This window comes from Mus musculus, chromosome 18 (assembly GCF_000001635.26).
Source record: "Mus musculus strain C57BL/6J chromosome 18, GRCm38.p6 C57BL/6J".
Lineage (NCBI taxonomy): Eukaryota > Metazoa > Chordata > Mammalia > Rodentia > Muridae > Mus > Mus musculus.
In genome coordinates this window covers 46,381,938-46,402,699 of record NC_000084.6, presented here as the reverse complement: position 1 = coordinate 46,402,699, position 20,762 = coordinate 46,381,938, and the positions used below count along the sequence as shown (strand labels likewise).

The 20,762-nt window shown below is 42.8% G+C and overlaps 1 non-coding gene across 1 annotated transcript in view; it reads left to right on the top strand.

Moving 5' to 3' along the window:
• The window catches only part of Gm4107, a 139,603-nt gene that overhangs the window by 88,349 nt on the left and 30,492 nt on the right, over positions 1–20,762 (top strand). The window lies entirely within an intron of this gene.

The following is a 20,762-nucleotide window of genomic DNA, read 5'->3' as shown; positions in this document are numbered from 1 at the left end:
AGAGTTTAAGCATCAGATTTGGGGGGGGGGAGGGGGAGTCCTAGAACCAATCCTCTATGGATATCAAGAGATGTTTATACATTGTTCCTTTATTACAGGTTGGTTTCACAACCTACACACTGGAAAATAAGTATCATTAGCTGATATTAAATACAATAGAGATGTCAGGAAAGTATGCCAATCAGAGCAAGGTCTGGTCACATGGGAAAAGCTTTTTATTCAAGAAAGCTTTGAATAATCCTGTAAGCAGAGTGGTATTTGATGAGCAACACAGATATAACGAAAAAAAATGTTAATTATCTCATGGTGACTAATGATCAGCTATCCATCGCTTTAATATGCACATGTGGGAGGAAGTGTGAGGGAGAGGCCAAAGGCTCTGATGGTAAAAGTTCCAGCTGGTGAGGCTGCCAGGTGGTTCCAAGCCCTTGTCAACCTCTTGGGGTTCATCAGCTCTGCTGTTCTAAGTAGTGAGTGGTTCACAAAAGCTGGAGAACTTTTAAAATGAACTAACCATGGCGAAGCATGCACATTCCCAATCATTTTACGTTAATCAAAATACTCGTCTTATGTCCTTATGCGTCTAAAAGCTGTTTGGGGTGTAACACCACAGCATTGGGAGGTTTAGCTACTTTGTAGTTTGATGGATGGTGGGCTGGGGATATTGCAAGGGCCTCCATTTGTGGTTATAAGTAAGAAGCGATTTCTTCAGTGAGTCAGAAACTCACTTAGGATAATAAATCCTAAGTATGGAGTATAAACTCAGCTGATTTGAAGACAGTTCAGAAGCGTCTAAAATTTGCATAGAACAGTGTCGCTAAAATGGCGAAAAGTTGTCAGGGTCGCTGCAACCCTGAAGCAGTGGCACAGGAGCCATGTGTCTGGCTCCTCGGTGTGTCTGTCCTTGAGGGCACTGCTGAAAGAGAAGCAGGCAGCTCATCTTCCACAGGTGCCCTTCCCTCTGCCTTGGGAACCAAACAATGACAAAGTCCTATCCTCTAGGTAGGAATCGTGGGTAGAGAACTCTAATTAGATAGGCATGGCCATATATTATGTGACCGGCTATAGCCATGGGGTACCAGACTTTCTCTAACATCCAACCAGAATATAGGACCATAAACAAAGGAAGGATTTCGCCTAGGAGTCCGACAGCCCCTGACACAGAATATAATCTATCGAACATTCTCAACCTTAAGAAAGATAGAAACCAAGATTACCACACTTTCCAGGGCAACCAACTCTGTGGAGGTGACCCCAGACATAAGTTATAAGGGAGCAAACAAAGGAATAAGCATGAAGGTCCAGCAAAATAGGCAGCCATTTGCATGCTTGCTGTGAGGGCAGGAGGCCCCAAGTTTAACCTGGGTACCCACAGGAAGGTGGAAGGAGAGAAACAATCCTGCAAAATTGTCCTCTGCCTTACACACACTCCCTCCATAGCATATGGGAACTCAGGTGTACAAGCATGTGAACCCCCCCCCCCCACACACACACACATACACGTCTTCTAGAACTTCAGAGGACAGTTAATCTTTAAAAAAAAAAGAATATTAATTTGAAGGGAGTGGAGAGATGTCTCAGTTGTTAAAAGTGCCTGCTGCTCATCTAGGGGACCCAAGTTTAGTTCCTAGCATCCACAGCAGGACAGCTCACAACTGCCTGTTATCCTAGATCGAAAGGATCCAATCCCCTCTCGTGGTATTCACATGTTCCTGCACAATGAACATGTGTTCATGGAGGTTTACCCACCTATACATTAAAAATAATAAATATTTAAAAATAAAATAAGCATAAGATCTTAAACAGACATTAGTGTGAAGATTGGGGAAATAACTCATGATCAGGAATGTACATCAGTTGATAGGGCGCTTGCCTGGCACGCACAAAGCCCTGGTTTTTATCCTCAGCATTCCATAAAACTGCATGTAGCAGTGTACACCTATGATCCTGTGGCAGTTTGATGAGAATGGCCCCCATAGGCTCCTAGGCCCTAGATGGTGAAACTGTTCGGGAAGGACTAGGAGGTGTGTCCTCATTGGAGGAGGAGTGTCACTGGGGGTGGGCCTCGAGGCTGAGACACTCACATCATTCTGAGTCTTTCTCTGCCAGCATCTTGTGGATCAAGATGTGAGCTCTCAGCTCTTCCTGCTGCCATGCCTGTGCTCTGCCGTTATGGACTCTCACCCTCTGAATTATAAGCCCCAAATTAAGCACATTCTTTTATAATTTCTTTGCTTATAGTGTCTTATCAAAGCAATAGGAAAGTAACTAAGCCAAATGCCGACCTTTTAGAGGTAGAGGGAAGAGGAAAAGGATCAGAAATTCAAAGTCATCCTTGGCTATACAGTGTGTTCAAGGCTAGCCTGAGCTACATGAGACCCTGTCTCAGAAATTTTATATATACATGTACTCATTCAGACGCCACATAGCTTCAGAATTCCTTCCCCTTAGGATAGATTAAACACAGTCAGGTATCAATAGGTATCAACTCTTTTGATCGGGATTAAAGAACTCCTCTCTGTGAAAATTCAGTTACTTACTGGTCCTTTTAAATCTGCCTTTCCAAGCCTTTTCATTTTCTACATGTATTTACTGATTACGATTGCTAGCTGTCTCCAGGTGATTGCTCCCCAGTCATGCCTAATGTATTTATGTTTCCAAAGTATTTCAATGATTTTTTAAAAGGTATATTTTATTACCTATTAGGACAAAAGTGTGTTGGGGTTAGGTAAGTGGATAGTTGATGCTACACCATGCATTTCTTCTTCTCCTTTTCTATTTTACTTTACTTTATTTTATTTTTCAGTATAGAATAGAGTTTATTCAGGGCATGGAGAAGGAAGTTGAAAGGGTAGTAGAGACAGAGAAAGGGAGAGAGAGAGAGAGAGAGAGAGAGAGAGAGAGAGAGAGGACAGAGAAGGAGCAAGAAGGGAAGAGCCCATTTTATTTTTTGAGACAGTCTTAAACTGTAGCCCAAGCTAGCCTAGAACTCACCATACAGTCCAGATTGCTATTGCCTTCATAGCAATCCTCTTAATGCAGGACTAAAGTACACATATTTTAAAAACAGAATATCTTTTATTCATTGACAGTTTTGTGCCTACAAAGTATCTTGATCATATGCACCCAACCCCCCCTTCTCATTCCCTCTAGACACTTTAACACAGCCAATTCCCCTTCATATTGCCTCATTTTCTTTATTTTTCTTCCTTTTCTATAACCCTGACAGTTTCCCTAATGTAACGTTGACTGATCTTGTACTGTTGAGGGTAACCATGGCTGCAGTGAGTTCAGGGCTGTGTTGTGTCCAGAAGACATCGTTTACAGCACTCTTTCCCATATTTTGGCTCTTCAATTCTTTCTGCTCCACCCCCCAATGTACTTCTGAGCCTTGGAGGTAGGGGTTGTAAAAGATGTCCTATTTAGGGCAGAACACACAACAGTCACTTATTCTCAGCTCTTTGACCACTTATAGGTCACTGTATTAACTGATGACCACTGTAAGGAGAAGTTTCCCAGAGCAAGGTTGAGGGCAGCACTAATTTATGTGTCTAAGCATAAATAACTAGAAGTCAGTCTGACAACATGTCCATTCAGTAGGCTAACAATAATAGTTTCACCCTCGGGTCTATAAACTCTCGTCGTGGGCTTTTGATCATGTTGATAGTATGAGGCATAAATACCCTCCTATGGATCAGTCTTCAAATTCAATCTAAAATCAGTTGGTTACCTCTGTAACTGTCAGGTCACTACACCCACGTCGCCGGTGGGTCTGTCTTGCCTGGCAGATTGCTATTGTAGCATTCAGGACTCACTGCTGAGTGATGCCATTAATAACTTTTCTCCCCTAGAAGCCTGCATGGTACTTTCTGGAACTATGCACACTAGCCAGCAGGAGGAAATTTTTGTGCCAGTCCCAGCTTATTCATCTATGTCCTGGTACCAAAGCAGAGCACATGTTTTTTTACTGAGCATCACCTGAAAACATAAGACTTCAGTAACATTTTCTGTTATAGAAACTCTAAATTTGATGCCTATCCAAGAATTTAAAACACAATGTCACTTTCTAACGTGTGTTATATATTTCAAAATACACATATTTTCAAAAGCAAGCTATAACCAAATAATGTTTTTTTGTAAGTACTCGTTGATACATCTTTAGAGCAAACTAAAAATCCCAACTGTGAAAACTGAAGCTGTGTTCATCAACAAAATAAATACAATGTTTGCTGCCAACTTAGAGGCTCCTTAGTTAAAGCAGTGCCTGATTTGCTTTCTGTTTCTGATCAGTGAATTCAGTTGGTTTTCTTTCTAATGCTTTAAAGCAATGGTTCTCAACCTGTGGGTCGTGACCCCCTCAAGAATTGAATGACCTTTTTACAGGGTTTGTCTGAGGTCTTTGGAAAATACAGCTATTTACATTACAATCTTTAACAGCAAAATTACAGTAATGAAGTAGCAAAGAAAATAATTTTATGGTTGAGGGGTCACCACAACATGAGGAACTCCATTAAAAGGTCACAGCATTAGGAAGGTTGAGAACGACTGTTCTAACGTGCCTCTCAAAGCCTTTCCAATTTTAGGAAGGCCGTTTCTGACACCAGGTTATGGGAAACTTCTGAGATGCTTTCTTCAGATTAGCGTACTGCAGTCTTTAGTCTTTCAAGGAAACATGGCAAACTTGGGCCTGACATGATGGTACAGGCTTTAGTCATAGCACTTGATTGGCTGTGGCAGGCATTATCTGTGAAAGTCCACAGCCAGTGTGATCTTTATAGCAAGCTCCAGGCTAGCCAGGGCCTCATAGTGAGACCCTATCATTAAAAAAATAAATAATAAAAAACAAAAAACTCCAAAAGCACAAGCAAACAAGAACCCACGGTAACCCTAGCAACCTCTTACACACTCTGAAGAAGTTAAATTATTACAAATTATTCACCTAATTTCAATCCAAGGGAGTTTTCAGTATATAGACATCTCTGTTGTTTTGGATTCTGCTCTAATAGGAGATGACTAGACAAAAAACACTAGAGAGTTTCAGGAAAGACATCTGAGTATGTGATCCATTGGCAGGCACATCCTTGGGATACAAAGCAAAATCAGCGGGGAAGAAAGCAATGTGATTTTCATAGAATCCAAGCATTCTAAGCTCAGGAAAATGACTTGTATTCACTTTGCTGACTGTACAGTTTTCTCTTAGGAAACTGAGGCCTACTGGTTAATTGTGGAGCATATTCATTGAACCTAAGTCGCCTGATTGCTGTTCTAGAGAATGCTTCCAGGACCTTTCTGGTAATAGTTTAGAACCACTTGCATTGGAGGTTTGTAGTCTTTGACTCAGTCTTGAGTGGGAAAGGAACTCTGTGTCAAGGAATTGCTATTCTCTGCCTCTTCCTGTCTTTCACTCTCTTCTCTTGTTCATTCTCTCCCTCCCTCCCTCCCTCCCTCCCTCCCTCCCTCCCTCCCTCCCTCCCTCCCTCCCTTTGTTTCCCCCTCCTCTTTCATTCTCTTTCCCATTCTTCCCTCATTCTCTCCTTCCTTTCTTCTCTCTTTCTTTGTCTTATTCTCACCCAGGGCCAGGGTCTGTTTCATGCTAGGCAAGTCTTTGCCCTCTGAGTCTCAGCCCTTGTTTTTGTTTGAAACTAAACAAGAACATTCGTTATCTTTTGTGGTGCTGCAGAGAGGGATGATATCTGACAACAATCTCTGATTCGCCATCCCTGTCCTGAGTGAGTTTTTCCAGGCAGTTCATTAAGCCCCGGCTTTGTAGTTTGGAAAGGCTTTAATTCAAATTTGCAGCCCAGACACTGGCTGTGGGCCTCCTCTCAGCATTTGGTTTTAGTTGATGGCCTCAAAAGGCAAGTTTAGTGGGTACTGGGTATAGCTGATAAACCCTATCTGAGCTGCTGCTTTACAGAGTGTCCTGGAAGAGGCATACCTCAGCCAGTGGAGCTGGGGTTGAGTTTCAGTTCCTGGAGGGTAAGCATAGTTTTGACATGATCTCCAATGAAGTGTCCTTGCGCAGTGAGTCTCCCCTCCATCTCTGTCTCTTGCACAAATCTCTGTAGGCTTCTACTAATTGTCTTGGAGCATCTGGTTTTGTTTGAAGCATTTTTTTTTTACTTGAATTGAGGATATGTTTGCCAGAACCTGGATCCCCTAACATTATCAGACAGCAGCTCTCAGATAACTCCATACAACCATGCTGCGCCCTGGTAGTGACAGCAACAGAGCTGTACCTGGTTCAAGCCTCCCTCCATCCAGCATCCACTGTAAAAACCAAGGACCTGTGAGAGATATGCGATATGAGAGTTGGAATACTGAGCCGAGAAACTCCCCTGTGAGGCAGTATATAATGTGGGTAAATATGAAAGAGGATAATACATACATTAATATGTATGTATGTAAATATGTATATATATTCAAAAGTCCCACCATTTACAAGTAGAAAACGGAGAGAATATTATGTAAAGAAACAGCTAAAAATGGTCAAGAATGTCTCAGGAAATTAGGGAAGGTCCAAGTTTTCCAGAATAGACAAACATATCAATGGAGCACTATAGAGAATGTAGAAGTACATATTTTCAAAGGAATGGAAGATGGGTCTTCTTACATGCATCCATGGGATCCCTTGCAGCTAGATTGGTAGGCAATTGGAAGTAGCCATTAATTTTACAGGTTATCTATTAAGGGATGGCAAGGCAGCTCATGGGTAGAGAGGCACCTGCTGCCAAGCCTAAGAACCTGGGCTCAGTTGCAGTACTCATATGGTGGAGAGAGAGAAACAAGCCCCTTAACTTGTCTTCTGACCCCTACTCGCACACAGTGGTGTGTGAGTGTGCAAGCATGCACAGAAGTGCACACACAAAACAAATAATAAAATGCACTTTCAATTTAAACATTTATCTATTAGATACTTCCACACAATAAAAATGAGGAGTGAATAGGATATTCATTACTGTCTTATTATTATCAGAAAAATGTGGCTAACAATCTAAATGTTCACCAGTAAAATAGCTAACCAAACACCAGCTCCACTATAAAACAGTACGGGGAGTCATGCCTTAGTGTATTTCCATGGAAGGACTTCTAGGACATTATAAGTAGAAGATACCAGAAAATTACATATGGAAATGGATGTTAAAATGTACCTATGAAGCAAGCTAAAAGCCAATGGCAGCTTTCCAGAGTGGAAAGACATGAGTGGATAGTCCTGTTTGCAAGAATAGAGGCAGGAGGAGCGGCTAGGAGGCTAGTTCAACAGATTAATGCAGAGTTGAGAAAGTTCCGTTTTACCATTGGTTTCTCCAATTGTGACTGAGATAAGCATTTTTGTTTGTGGATCACTTGCATTTAATTTCTGAATGTTATTTCTATTACTGCAGAGAAGGTCATGCTGGGATGGGGCCCTAGACTTCATGCATGCTAGTCATACATTTACCCACCCAGCTATACCACCAGCATCCCATGCAGTTTCTAGTTTTCATTGCATTATTATGAAATGTTGTGTGTGTACTGGGAATTGAACTCAGGGTCGTGCATATGTTAGATAAGCACTCTCTCATTAATCCACATGCCAAGGTCGCAGTAAGATTTTTTTTTTTTAATTTTCAGAGAGCAAATCAATTTCTCTCAGTTTGCCTTCCCAATATTTTAACTGTTTAACCATGCAGGGTTCCCCCCCCCCCTTTTTTCTTTCTTTCTTTCTTTTCAGTTTTGTTATGCTATTTTGTATATGTATCACTGTACTTGCTCATATTTATTCCCAACCCCATTCTCTCCCCTCGTCCCCCGCCCTCCTCTGTCAGTCTTCTTGCCAGCCTCTTCAAGCAGTTTTCTACCAAAGTCATGATGAAGGAAGCAGCTGCAGGAGACATGAAATCCTCAGCTCTGCCTTCAGTGGTCCAACTGCACTGGCTTGATAAAGTGTAGGCCCAGTATCATATGGTGCCACAGCTATTTAAGGGCTGCCGAGCCACCAACCACGCATCCCTTCATTCCCAAGCCGTTCTCGAGGCCACCTCATTTCTAAAAATGATCCGCAAAAATAACTCGATGGGTTGCCGCCATTCTATAAGCAAGCAGGAAAGCTGCTTCCAGGATGGAGGTGTTGAGAGTAGAAACCTGATTTCTGCATTTGAATTCTGTGGGGGCAGAGCAGAGATGCTGCTCTAATTTTCCAGACTTTCAAGCATTGTTTCTGCTATTTCGAATCTTTAAATTAGTCGTGTAGTCTCTCTTATTGTTCTTGAGAGTTACGCTGAACACATATATTCAAAAGGTTTATAGATATGCAGTAGAACTTGGCTCATATCCTCCAGCAAAGTAAGAAGAGGTTGTTATTCTTTAAGATAGTATTTTGCACAAAGCCAATTTATTTGCATTATAAAGAAGCCTCACATTATTGTCTTGTAGGATAACTAATTATATACACAAAAGGTGATCATGCCCTGGCCTTTCTATTCCCCGGGAGTGGATTTAGACTTCTAGTATATTTAGTCTTTAACTAAGGTGTCTAATTTAGTATCAGACTCTGATCCCAGAATATCCCAGAGTATTCCAGATAGAGTGTCTAGGAAGAGTTGGTAGCGTTTGCTCAGCTCCAGGTCTGAGTGGGAGAGAGTATGTTCTGCTACAGCTCATGGCAGGCAGGCAGGCAGGCACACGTCTGACTGGAAAGCCAGTGCGTGAGCTCCTCTGGCTGCCTCACATAAGTCCAGGCCCGAGCCAGGCTTAAGAAGTTTGTTCCTAATGGTGCCTGCCAGATTGTCCTGAGCAAAATAACACTCAATCTGGAGCAAATGTCTGAGGTCACAACAGAAACACACAGAAGAGTCAGGTTTTCACACCAGGCCTCTGGACTTCATGCCTGATTCAAGCTGCAGTTCGCATCCTCGGCCAGCCAGATCTGACTGCAGACGTGAATTGAAACTTTCTAGATATATTCTTTAAACTAACAGAAATCACACCGCAGGAGTTTCTCTAGATAAGCCATTTTTTCCTGTAGTATTAATTCTTCTATAGCGGTAACTTCCATGTGAATATTTTGTCCACCCGTTTAAGGCAGAGAAGGTAAAATAGGATTCCTGGGGCAATGAGCTAAAGCCCGTGAGAACACACTTCAAATCATTCATTTGCTGAGTCTAGTAAACTTTAATTGGGCATTTATTCATGGGACCAGTTGTACTCCACTCAGGGACACCCTGCTCTACCACCACCACTCTGCAGGTTAAGGGCCTCGCTGACTGTGACTTTCCAGTGGGTATTGTGAGTCAATGTTTCTTACCTAAAGTGTGACAGTTGCCTCTCTGGGGACCCTGGAATGGTGTTAAGTCTCTGGGAGAGATCATTGCCATCTCTAGCCTGAGTTTGATAGGTGCATTTTATTTTTAATTTTGAAATTATGAAAACTATCGAAAGATTCCTAAGACTGAAGAGATGGCAAGAGAAGCCCGCACATCTATCATCCATGGTCAATGACGATCGCTGTTTTATCATCTTCCTATAGGTTTATTTTCTGTAGGATTGTAAACAATAGCACTTTTTTGTTTGTTTGTTTGCTTGCTTGCTTTCAGAGGGGGTCTTCTTATGTATCCCTGGCTGACCTGGAACTCTATGTAGAACAAGGATGGCTTTGAACTCACAAAGACTCCCCTGTTTCCGTCTCCTATGTGCTGGTATTAAAGTAGTGCACTGTTATGCCTGGCATTAGAAACTTTTTAAAAGGTTGTGCAACATACTTTTAGTTCAAACACTTGGGAGGCAGAGACAGGTGGATCTCTGAGCGTTCAAGGCCAACCTGGTCCTTATAGCAAATTCCAGGTTAGCCAGAGATAGGTCCTGAGACTGTCTACACACACACACACACACACACACACACACACACACACACACACACACACATTTACAAATGCTTTAAGTAAGGTGTAAGGACTTCATATGACTCCCATGCATGACGGATGCTTCACCGGAGCCTGTTCGACCTGTTCTCGTGGTGCTTAGAATTCTCACAACTGAGGAGAAGGCCGTGTCACTGGACAAAAGCCAGGGACACTGCTTGCTGATGCTGCCCAGAACACACATATCCTAAAAGAGTGTTGATTGTAGCTGGAGAAGTGGCTCTCGCTACCTTTCTAAGGCATCTGAGTTTGGTTCCCAGTATCCACATCATGTGACTCACGGCCGTCTGTAACAGCATTTTGAGAGGATCTGATGCCCTTTTCTGTTCTCTGCAGACATACACTCACACAGATATAGATAATTTAAAAAATGACAAAAAATATAGGGCTATATGAAGGGACTTGTTTATGTGCAATTGACCTGGGAGCCCTGCGTTTTCATTACCAACCCTATCAGCTCTAACCACCAAACCTGCTCTAATGCATGTCAGAGAACGCCTTGGCCTCAAAAGTGAGCAGTGTAGAGCTGAGCAACATGGCTGTCAATACTGGCTCCTGCATCATTTCCTGGATGAACACAGAGAAGTGTGCAGCTGTGAAGATTTTTAATTTCATTAGATGCTGGCAATTTTGGGTTAAAACCTGCAGCCTCTACCCAGCATGATGCAGATGGAAACACAAGCCCTGCTTCCAGCAAACAAATCAGAGGTGGCCATGCTGGGGGAAACCTTGTCCCCCTAACATCTCCTCACTGGGCTGATAATTTTACATGAGCCACCTACTGGCTGATCACATTACTTGGAGAGACTGCTGCATACACAAACAAGCTAATCCAGAAATACTTGCTAAAGCTGACACTAGGCAAAAATGATTTGAGCAGTGAATAGAAACAGAAAGTAGATTAAAGGCAGGTTAATAAACTGAAAACTAAACTACCACCTGACCAGCTATTGCATCCTAAGCATATACCTAGAGAACTCCACCCCCTGCCGTGGATCTATAGAACCCCCATATGTATTGCTGCTCTATTTACTATGGCAAAGAGCCTGAATCATCCTAAAGGTCCATCAATAGGTGAATGAATAATTTATATATATATGTGTGTGTGTATATATAATTTATATATATACATATATTCTTATCAGCCCTAAAAATGCATTCATAAATTTTTCAATGGAATGGGTGAACTTTGAACGTGTAATATTAAGCAAGGTCACACAATCTCAGAAAGAAAAAAAAAAGCTGCATATTGCCTTTCAAATGCATAGCCAGTAATATATGTAAACAAATGCACATCTGGGTACAGTATAATACATAGAAAAGAGAACATGCCCTAAATATTGGGGCATGGGGAAGGACTAAGTGCCGATAATGCACATGCATTAATAAAAAAGGATATAAAGCTATTTTTTTTGTAGTTCTAACTCTGTTGTGGTTTTTCTTCTCTCTCTCTCTCTCTCTCTCTCTCTCTCTCTCTCTCTTTCAGTGGTGGATAAGTGCATTAAACATATACTCAACGGTGAAAGTGTAAAATCCAGTATGGTGTTCCACGGCTTCAGGATGGCTGTTCTAACCGTGTAGACGTGTAGATGTCCATTGAGTCGGGTAGACTGGGCCTGGTTCATTTCAGTGTGTGTGATGTTTCTCATTCCCAATTTTTTTTTTGTAATAAAGTTAATTTAAAATAAAAAAATAAAAGCCATGGCTCTTGAGAGATCTTAACATAGAAATTTTCTAAATCATGAGCCTGGATGGAGAGTAGGGTTCAGCCGTGAGGTTGGGGTCCAGGAAGACACGGTCTATAGGACGCTCCGACTGGTTGGTATGTGGAGTCTGAACAGGGTTACAGGAAATACTTAATGGTAACCACTGGTGCTGATTAGAGAATTATGACCCTTGTTCTAAATTCCTTTTATTTCTGTGGTTGTCTATCAGCGTTAGCCCCATCCTATTGCCTCTTTGGCTGAAGTAGGAACTTTACAATATATATATATATATGAAATAATTTTCTTCTGATATGTTTATCAAAGAAAATGTTCTCCAAGTAGATTTGGGGAAAATTGAGATTTACAATCCTTCACCGAAAGCGAAGCATGCCTGTGATCTCAACACTTAGGAAGCAGAGGCATCCAGATCTCAGTGACTTCAGGGCTAGGGACCTAGGTTAAATAGCAAGATCCTGTCTCAAAAAAAAAAAAATTCTTCGTGAAAACCCCAGTGAGTTGTCCATCTCAGACACCTGCTTCCCATGAATGCGTTACACAGGCATTACTGGTGCCTTTCATGACCGCCTAGAGCTTATGCAGAGATGCGTCACTAACCATGCTATGGGGAAATAGGCTGCCAGGTGCTTTGTCATTCTTGAGAGGCTGGCGGGCACCCTCCCAGTGCTGGCTCACCTGAGGTCACATAATCAGCTGTCTGAATCTTTAGCCACACGTGTCTCTGGCAGCTTTCCTTCAGCGGCTTCTGCGCCTTGTAATTCAGAGCTCTTTGATTCTGTATCTCTCTAGCTAGCTCCTGCACTGCCGCTTCTGAGCCACTACATAGGAAACAAAAGATGGGCTTGTATTTTGTATGCTGTCCTTTAACAACCTGCTCACACCGGTCCCTCTGAGTCACCCGGGGAGGATCCAATTATACCGTGACCTCTGTTCTGAGGGCACTGAATCTTGTCGCCCAATTTTTGAAAGCTTGCTATAAAAAGTTGCTGAAAAGAAAATAATAACATAGTTTTGTGATTGAAGGGTCAGGTTCAGTTTTCTGAAGAGTTGGCCTACATAATACGCGGTCTCCTCCACAGTGCAGCAGACGGGGTGGGGCTGTGCAGGGCAGGGCTGTATGGGGCGGGGCTCTGTGGGGCTGCCATGCTCAGGGGCATAGGAGTTCCTGCAGCTGTCATTTTGGGGCCACGAGGGTCTTGATGAGATATGGTCACCTCAAACAAACTCTAGCTTTGCAGAGAGTTGTTAGGCCATATGGAGAACCGTTCACATTCCCTTCTACCTTGTTTCCTCTTCTATTTGCAACCAAGATACATTGTTGCTGACTCCAGATTTTTATCTGGATTTCACCACCTTTTCCATTATTGTCCTTTCTTCTGCAGATTCAAAGCCATCATGCTGTGTTACATTACATGCAGTTGTCTTATCTCTCCAGCTTCCTCTCGTCTGGAACAATTTCTTCATTTTTTTCCTCTTAAAAAAAAAATGACCTTACCATCTTAAGGAGTACTTCTCAGGGACTTAGAATACCCCGAATCTCTATTTGTCTTGTTGGTCACATGGTTGACTGGGGTTGCGTGTTTTTAAAGAATGGTGCTAGCCTCAAGTGCCCTGCCTGCTGCGTGTATCACACTAAGGGTCAACGATGCCTGACATCATCCTGGTGAGATTCAGAGCCAGGGCTTGGGCACGGTGGTACCTGAAGCTCTCTCTGCTGTCCAAGCACGAGTTTTTCCATCCTCTTCCTCTCTTCACAGCTGGACCATTAAGACCAGCTGCCCTTGGCAGGAGTGAGCAGGCTAGACTCTATTCCTCAAATGGCAATCATCTACAATACTATTGAGAACTTTTGATTGAGAAAAAAAATCACACATTAATTTTAATTTTAATAAAATGTTTTAAATATAACCCCAAGATTTAACAAAAAAAAAAAATGTGAACACATTGTTTAAAATGCTTCAGGTCTTTTAAAGGCATCAGCAGCAATGTCGTTGAATACTCCCTTTATCCATCTCATTCTCATCGCTCATTTTTTTTTTTTTTTTTTTTTTGGCTTTTTGAGACAGGGTTTTTCTGTATAGCCCTGGCTGTCCTGGAACTCACTTTGTAGACCAGGCTGGCCTCGAACTCAGAAATCCGCCTGCCTCTGCCTCCCGAGTGCTGGGATTAAAGGTGTGTGCCACCACGCCCGGCTGCTCATTTTCTATAGACAAGAAGAACCATGTTTTCATGTATGATATCTATCCATGAAAGGAGTTTTGTATCTATACATTTTTTTTTTTGCAACTGGATTGTCTCATTCAATTTTATATGTTCTGGATGAAGCATGAATATAAGAAGGAATCTTCATATTACTTGTGACCTGTCCTCAATCACTCTATAAGCTAGATTATTTGAGAAAAGATTTCCTATAGTCTCCTTACATCCATTTATTATTGTTGTCAATTTTTTTGAGACAGGGTCTCCTGTAGCCCTTGCTGGATATAAATTGATTCTGTTGCCCAGGCTGGTCTTAAACTCCCGATCTCCTGCCTGTTTCAAGGATGCTAGAATATTACAGTTCTTTTGTTTTTGTTTTTGTTTTCTGAGACAGGGTTTCTCTGTATAGCCCTGGCTGTCCTGGAACTCACTCTGTAGACCAGGCTGGCCTCGAACTGGGAAATCCACCTGCCTCTGCCTCCCAAGTGCTGGGATTAAAGGCATGTACCACCACTGCCCGGACAAGTTCTTAATCCTACTCGTGAGGTGTTAGTTCTCCCAGGGTTCAGCAGTGAGATGTGAAAGGCGTGTTCTGACTTTGTTTAGGTGGCTCTGACGTTCTTTCTCACTGGCGGTCCCTCTCGATATCCTTTCTCTCCTGAACACTTCTTCTCCAGTACCTGTCTTCTGGCTTCCACTCCCTCATGGCATCAATCATCAGAACAAGTTCTCACTGATCACTGAGGAGCACAGAGGACATCCAGGGCTGCTCTCAGAGGGAGGGAAGACATGGAGGATACAAGTGTTTCAAGCCCTGAGTTCTAAACATGCCTTCCAATTCAATCTCAGTCCATCTCAAAAGCATACACCGTTTCTCCACCACAGTTGCTCCTCCATCCACGTTCCTAGTTCACCAAGTGGGGAGATGGGAGATGAGCCTTAATCGCCGTAACCATGCCTCTCTCTCTGCCTAACACATCATGTTCTGAGTCCCTTCATTCTGATTGGTTATCTTCATACCTGCGTTTCTCTTCAGCTCCATTCCATTTCATCCCAGACACATTAACTCACCCAGAGCCTGGGAGCACATGCTACCCTAGCTGCTTGCTCCGGGTCTGGCCCTGCCAGGCTACTTTCTGTTTGGCAGGATGGAGAAGCCAAACTATTTTAACCTTCCAGTTCTATGTTCTCCACAGCCTCAGCACAAATACTGAACTTCTTGCAATGTTTACTATGTCTCCACAACTCTTGTGCTCATGTGTAAGTCATTCCCTACCTTGTCTTAAGCTCTCCTTACCAGTCACAACCAGGTCTTTTTGCTTTCCCCCATGTTCTATTTACCATAGCTGAGGCCTCTACATACCCCTTCTTCTCTGCTTTGAGAGCACCCTCACTCAGGATTAATCAGCTTTTAATTCTCAGCTTGAATGTTCCTTCTTTAAAATCTTTGTATGTACCCGGGCAGTGGTAGTGCACACTTAATCCCAGCACTCGGGAGGCAGAGGCAGGCAGATCTCTGTGAGTTCGAGGCCAGCCTCGCCTACAGAGGGAGTTCCAGGATAGCCAGCTCTACACAGAAAAACCCTGTCTCATAAAAAACAAAACAAAACAAACAAACAAACAAACAAAAAACTGAGAGTATATGGTGTGTGTGTGTGTGTGTGTGTGTGTTATATGCATGTGCTTGTGTATCTGTGTGCAGGCATTTGTATGTGTGTATGTATGTGTGTGACATACATGCGATTGTATGTTGTGTGTATGATGTGCATGTGATTGTATATGTGCAGGCATCTCTGTGTGTATATATGTTTATGTGATATGCATGTGATTGTATGTCTTTGTGTGTGAGAATAGATGCAATTGTATATCTGTGTGCAAGCATCTCTCTGTGTGTGTAATGCATGTGATTGTATATCTGTGTGTGTGCGTGTGGATGCATGTGGCAGTCAGAGGACATTTTTGGGTGTTGGCCCCACCTTCTACTGTTTGAAACCGGTCCCTTCATTGTTTTTCCACTGCATATGGCAGACTATCTAGCCCACTCATTTTCCGAGATTCTCCTGTCTCCACCTCCCATCTCACAGGATGAACTTGGAGATTATAGATGTGTGTGATCGCATCCAGCCTCACATGGGTTCTTGGGATCCAAAATCAGATCCTTACACTTGCACGTCAAGTGCTCTCCAGTTCAAGTTTTCTTTGTGACTAGGCCTTATCTGTGGGCTCTACACCTAGCTGCTGTGGCAGAGCCTAGCAAAAATCCTAAGTTCATTTAGTGAAATGAATTTCCCTTTCCTTTCTTAGCTGACCACCTTGGGACAAATGATTGAATTCTTTATTCCCCTTCTTGATATATAAATCTATGCTCTACCTTTGTCAGGAATCCTGTTAAGACAGTATATCAAGAATCCCCAAGCTGGGTAATGGCACATGCCTTTAATCCTGGCAGAGGCAGAGGCAGAGGCAGAGGCAGAGGCAGAGGCAGAGGCAGAGGCAGAGGCAGAGGCAGAGGCAGAGGCAGAGGCAGAGGCAGAGGCAGAGGCAGAGGCAGAGGCAGAGGCAGAGGCAGAGGCAGAGGCAGAGGGAGAGAGAGGCAGAGAGAGGCAGAGAGAGGCAGAGAGAGGCAGAGAGAGGCAGAGAAAGGCAGAGAGAGGCAGAGAGAGGCAGAGAGAGGCAGAGAGAGGCAGAGAGAGGCAGAGAGAGGCAGAGAGAGGCAGAGAGAGGCAGAGAGAGGCAGAGAGAGGCAGAGAGAGGCAGAGAGAGGCAGAGAGAGGCAGAGAGAGGCAGAGAGAGGCAGAGAGAGGCAGAGAGGCAGAGGCAGAGGCAGGTGGATCTCTGAGTTCTGAGTTCAAGGCCAGCCTGGTCTACAGAGTGAGTTCCAGGACAGCTAAGGCTACAGAGAAACTCTGTCTCAAACAGACAGACAAACAACAAACAAAATCCCCCATCTTCACTGTTTCTTCCTCTTAGTACTTTTCCATCCACTGATCCCCCTGCCTTGCTTTCTGGCTATAAATTCTAGTTGTTCTATGTGGCAGATGGCTCTTTTCTTTACTGCAGTAGGTACTGAGTAAACTCTGCCTTTATTGTCTTCAGTGTCTAGCTTTGTTTTGCTGGGTACTCTCTGACACGGAGACAGCAGATCAAGACCAGATAGGAACTGTCATTCATGCTTTTTGCCATTCTCATACTGATGTAGCTACCTCTATAATCACTTTCATCTGTCCTGAGAGCCAATCCTTGTATCTTGCTCACTGCATAGCATAAAGCTTGGCATGTGTTTCTGAATGCTGGGATGAATTTCCAGGGTTCTTCTCCACCAGATGAAATGTCCCAGCTTGATGGGCAGTTGTAAACATCAGACAGTAGTATGTATGGTGGGCCTGGGCCTGTGTCATATGGGGAATGAGGCTGGGTCTGTTGCTGTGCTGTTGGGCAGGGTTCAGGGTCTTCCTTAGGTCTGATCTTTCCTGCAGCAAAGAACCTGAGCTCATTTTCTTCATCTGGGGCCTCAAAATGAACTGACAATGACCTACGTCCTTGACTTACTTGGGCACAGACTTTCCTCGAATTCTAAAAGCTCATTATTGTCTTCTCTGTACTTGTTTACTGTCTCTGCATGCATGTTTTCATAACACCATAAACAAACAAAACATCTCTAGAGCGAATTTAATCATTGTTGGCACCCATGTATAAAAAGGTGATATTGAAGTTCTCTGCTTAACTGGTGAGCAAAATGAAGTAATGGCTAGCTTGCCTTGAAAGCCTGTAACCTTGGTTAATCCCAGAACCCACCTTGGAAAGAGAGAACTAATTCCTGAGTCATTTTTTGATCACTGCATGTGTGCTATAGTATGTTCAACTCTGCACTTGTACACATACACCATGCACACATACATGCACAGAGGAATAAATAAATATAAGTAAATTTAAGTTGAAGTTCTCTGTGTGATATAACCATTCTTATTTTGTATCTATTTCTCTGCTCATTTATCTCACCAGTGCTTGGAAGTAATTGGCTGGTTTTGATACAGTTGCCACTAAGAGCCACACATGCATCTTCATCTGGATCAAGGGTTTTCTCGAAACAGAGAAGTAGCTGCTAATTTTCTAGTGAAAATATTTTCATTTTCCAGTGTATTTTCATTGATTTGAATATGGATGGAGGCAAATAAGACAGAAACTTCATTAAGTCAAGTGGTCTTTATTAAGCAGATAGAAACAGAAGACTCATTAATATTGATGGAGACAGACAAGGGGCCATCCTTAAGTCCTTCCCAGAGCATCAGGGAAGCACAGTTGACAGAATGGTCTCACTGCGACCTCTGTCTTGTGAGCTCTGCATGGTTTTGAAGTGTCATGGAAAGAGAATCCCATCACCTTCCTGGTGAACCCTCCAAGGTTTTAGAAGTGCTGACTAAGGGAAACCTGAGTGTATTGATTTTTTTTTTCCACTTAAACTCATCATCCCTGCAGGTAAAACCCAATTCCATCTTCCTTTTTGCAGTGTAGGAGAAAACAAATCTTAAAGAGGTTAAATTACCTGCCCATGATTGCCCTGCAAACATTGCCCATGATTTAACTTTGGCCTGATTCTAAATCTCTCCTCCTTTTTTTCTGCCTTGGGTAGTTAATGAAATTGTTCAGTAAGCAAGGGAACTGGGCTTCTCAGCCTGAGTGGACTAGAGGTAGTGAATGCATAGTCTTGGTCACAAACTCTTAAGCTTCCAGCTACCGGTGTAGAGTTGGGTCTGCAAGGTGGCCCAGCTGCCTTTGGGAACACTACAGATGGAAGCAGAGCCTGGTGTGCTTCTCGAACAAGCCTGGAAGGGCTTTGGCTGCGCATCCCAGGCCTTCAGAAGAGTTTAACACTTCACATTACCCTACCCAACTCTGACCCTAGAGATGTAGGGAAGGCTACTTTCAGCTCCCGTCTAGACTAGAGCAGGGACCCATGAAAGTAGGAGATGGGACTATTAGGGCAAAGGAAGTGGACCAGAGAGAGGTGAGAGGAAGAATAAGGGAGACGAATGAGGGGGTGAGTGTAGTTAAAATGGGCTACATGCATGCATGAAAAAGTCCCAGTGAAACCCTCTTTTTTGAACACCGAATAGACTAATAAAATATTTTAAAAGAGAAGGTCTTAAGCTTAAGTTTGAATATTATTTTGTTCTCTCCGTCTCTCTCTCTCTGCGTGTGTGTGTGTGTGTGTGTGTGTGTGTGTTGAGATAGGGTCTCAAGTAGATCAAAATAGCTTCAAACTTTTTATAAAGCCAGGTATGACCTTGAACTCCTGACCACCCTGCCTCCTAAGTGCCACCACACGCGGCTATGAACATACCTTTTAATTGTTATTGTCATTGTTGGTTGATGGCATTAAGGAACAAAGTGTTTAAGCATAACCACTGCCAATTATGTTGATTATATTATGCTCTGCAGTCACGTTCTGGACTCGCTAGTCACTCAGCCGGAGGAGAGGAAAAGACCTGGCTTCAGTAGCTGCTGCTAAAACAATCCACACCTCCACGGTGCCTAGGCACCCTGGGAGGTTATACATTCCCTCCAAGTTTTCCTGTATTTCTACTCACTGTTTTTGAAATTTTCATATTTTCCACTAAAACACTATATTTTCTACTAAAACTATATTTAATTCTTGTACCAAAGAGTTACTTTGAAGCTTCCTCACTTATATTCTAGAGTTCTTAAATCCCCCACCCCCTTTTTTTATACAGTAGCTTACCGACTATTTGTCTTCAGGATTTGTTTTTTGTTTGTTTCTTTGTTTTTTGTTATGTGTGGGTGTGGTATAAGTATGTGACCTCAGGTTGTGGTGTGTGTGTGTGAAGATCAGAGGACAGTTTTGTGAAACTGGTTCTCTCTCTCTTTCCACCCTTATTTGAGCTCCGGAGGTGGAACTCCAGCCTTCAGGTTTGTGCTGCAAACACCTTTAAACACTGAACCAGCCAGAAGTTGGACACACGCCTTTAATCCCAGCACTTGGGAGGCAGAGGCAGGCAGATTTCTGAGTTCAAGGCCAGCCTGGTCTACAGAGTGAGTTCCAGGACAGCCAAGGCAAACACAAAGAAACCGTCTCAAAAAACTGAAACAACAACAACAACAAATCACTGAACCAAGTTGTGAGTCCTGTATAGTGGGGTTTTTTTTCTCTTTCCTTATGTTGTTCTATATCTATTTAGTCTTAAATCTTGCATTTACATTTCTTCCATAGTGCACCTGATTTTTTTCACTTCTTAAAAATAAATGTTCAGGAGGCAGAGGCAGGCGGATTTCTGAGTTCGAGGCCAGCCTGGTCTACAAAGTGAGTTCCAGGACAGCCAAGGCTATACAGAGAAACCCTGTCATAAAAAAAAAAAAAAAAAAAAACAAAAAAAAAAAAACAAAACCCAAAAATAAATAAATAAATGCTTAAGCATCTGAATGTTCAAATACACAAATTGGCTTTCTTATGAAAACATCTAAAAACGTAACTACATCTTATAAGCAAGCATCCATACCTTACTGACTTCAGAAGTTACAATTGCAGGAGCCAGAGGCTTAATTTTACAATATACAGTAAATAATGCTTGGAAATGTGTGACCTGATCATGAGCTGACCTCATCTTCAGTTCATTAATCACCAGCTACAGTTTTTACAGGGTCACTGGCTGCTTACACATTCATTCCCTGCAGGAACACATGAAGATCTGTTGGATGAATCAGAGGGACTCAAGCCTGTATCCTCTGATATGACACGGCACTGCCACAAATCCACTGGGGCGCCTCTCCTGTACACACACACCCATGCCCATATGCTGTGGCGTTCCCTTGGAGACATTCACCTTGAAGACCACACTTAATGTTCATCTTGACCAGATTCTAGCTCAAAAAGAGAGGGATGTAAATATGCCATGGAAATACACAAGCCTGGCCACAGCTGCAA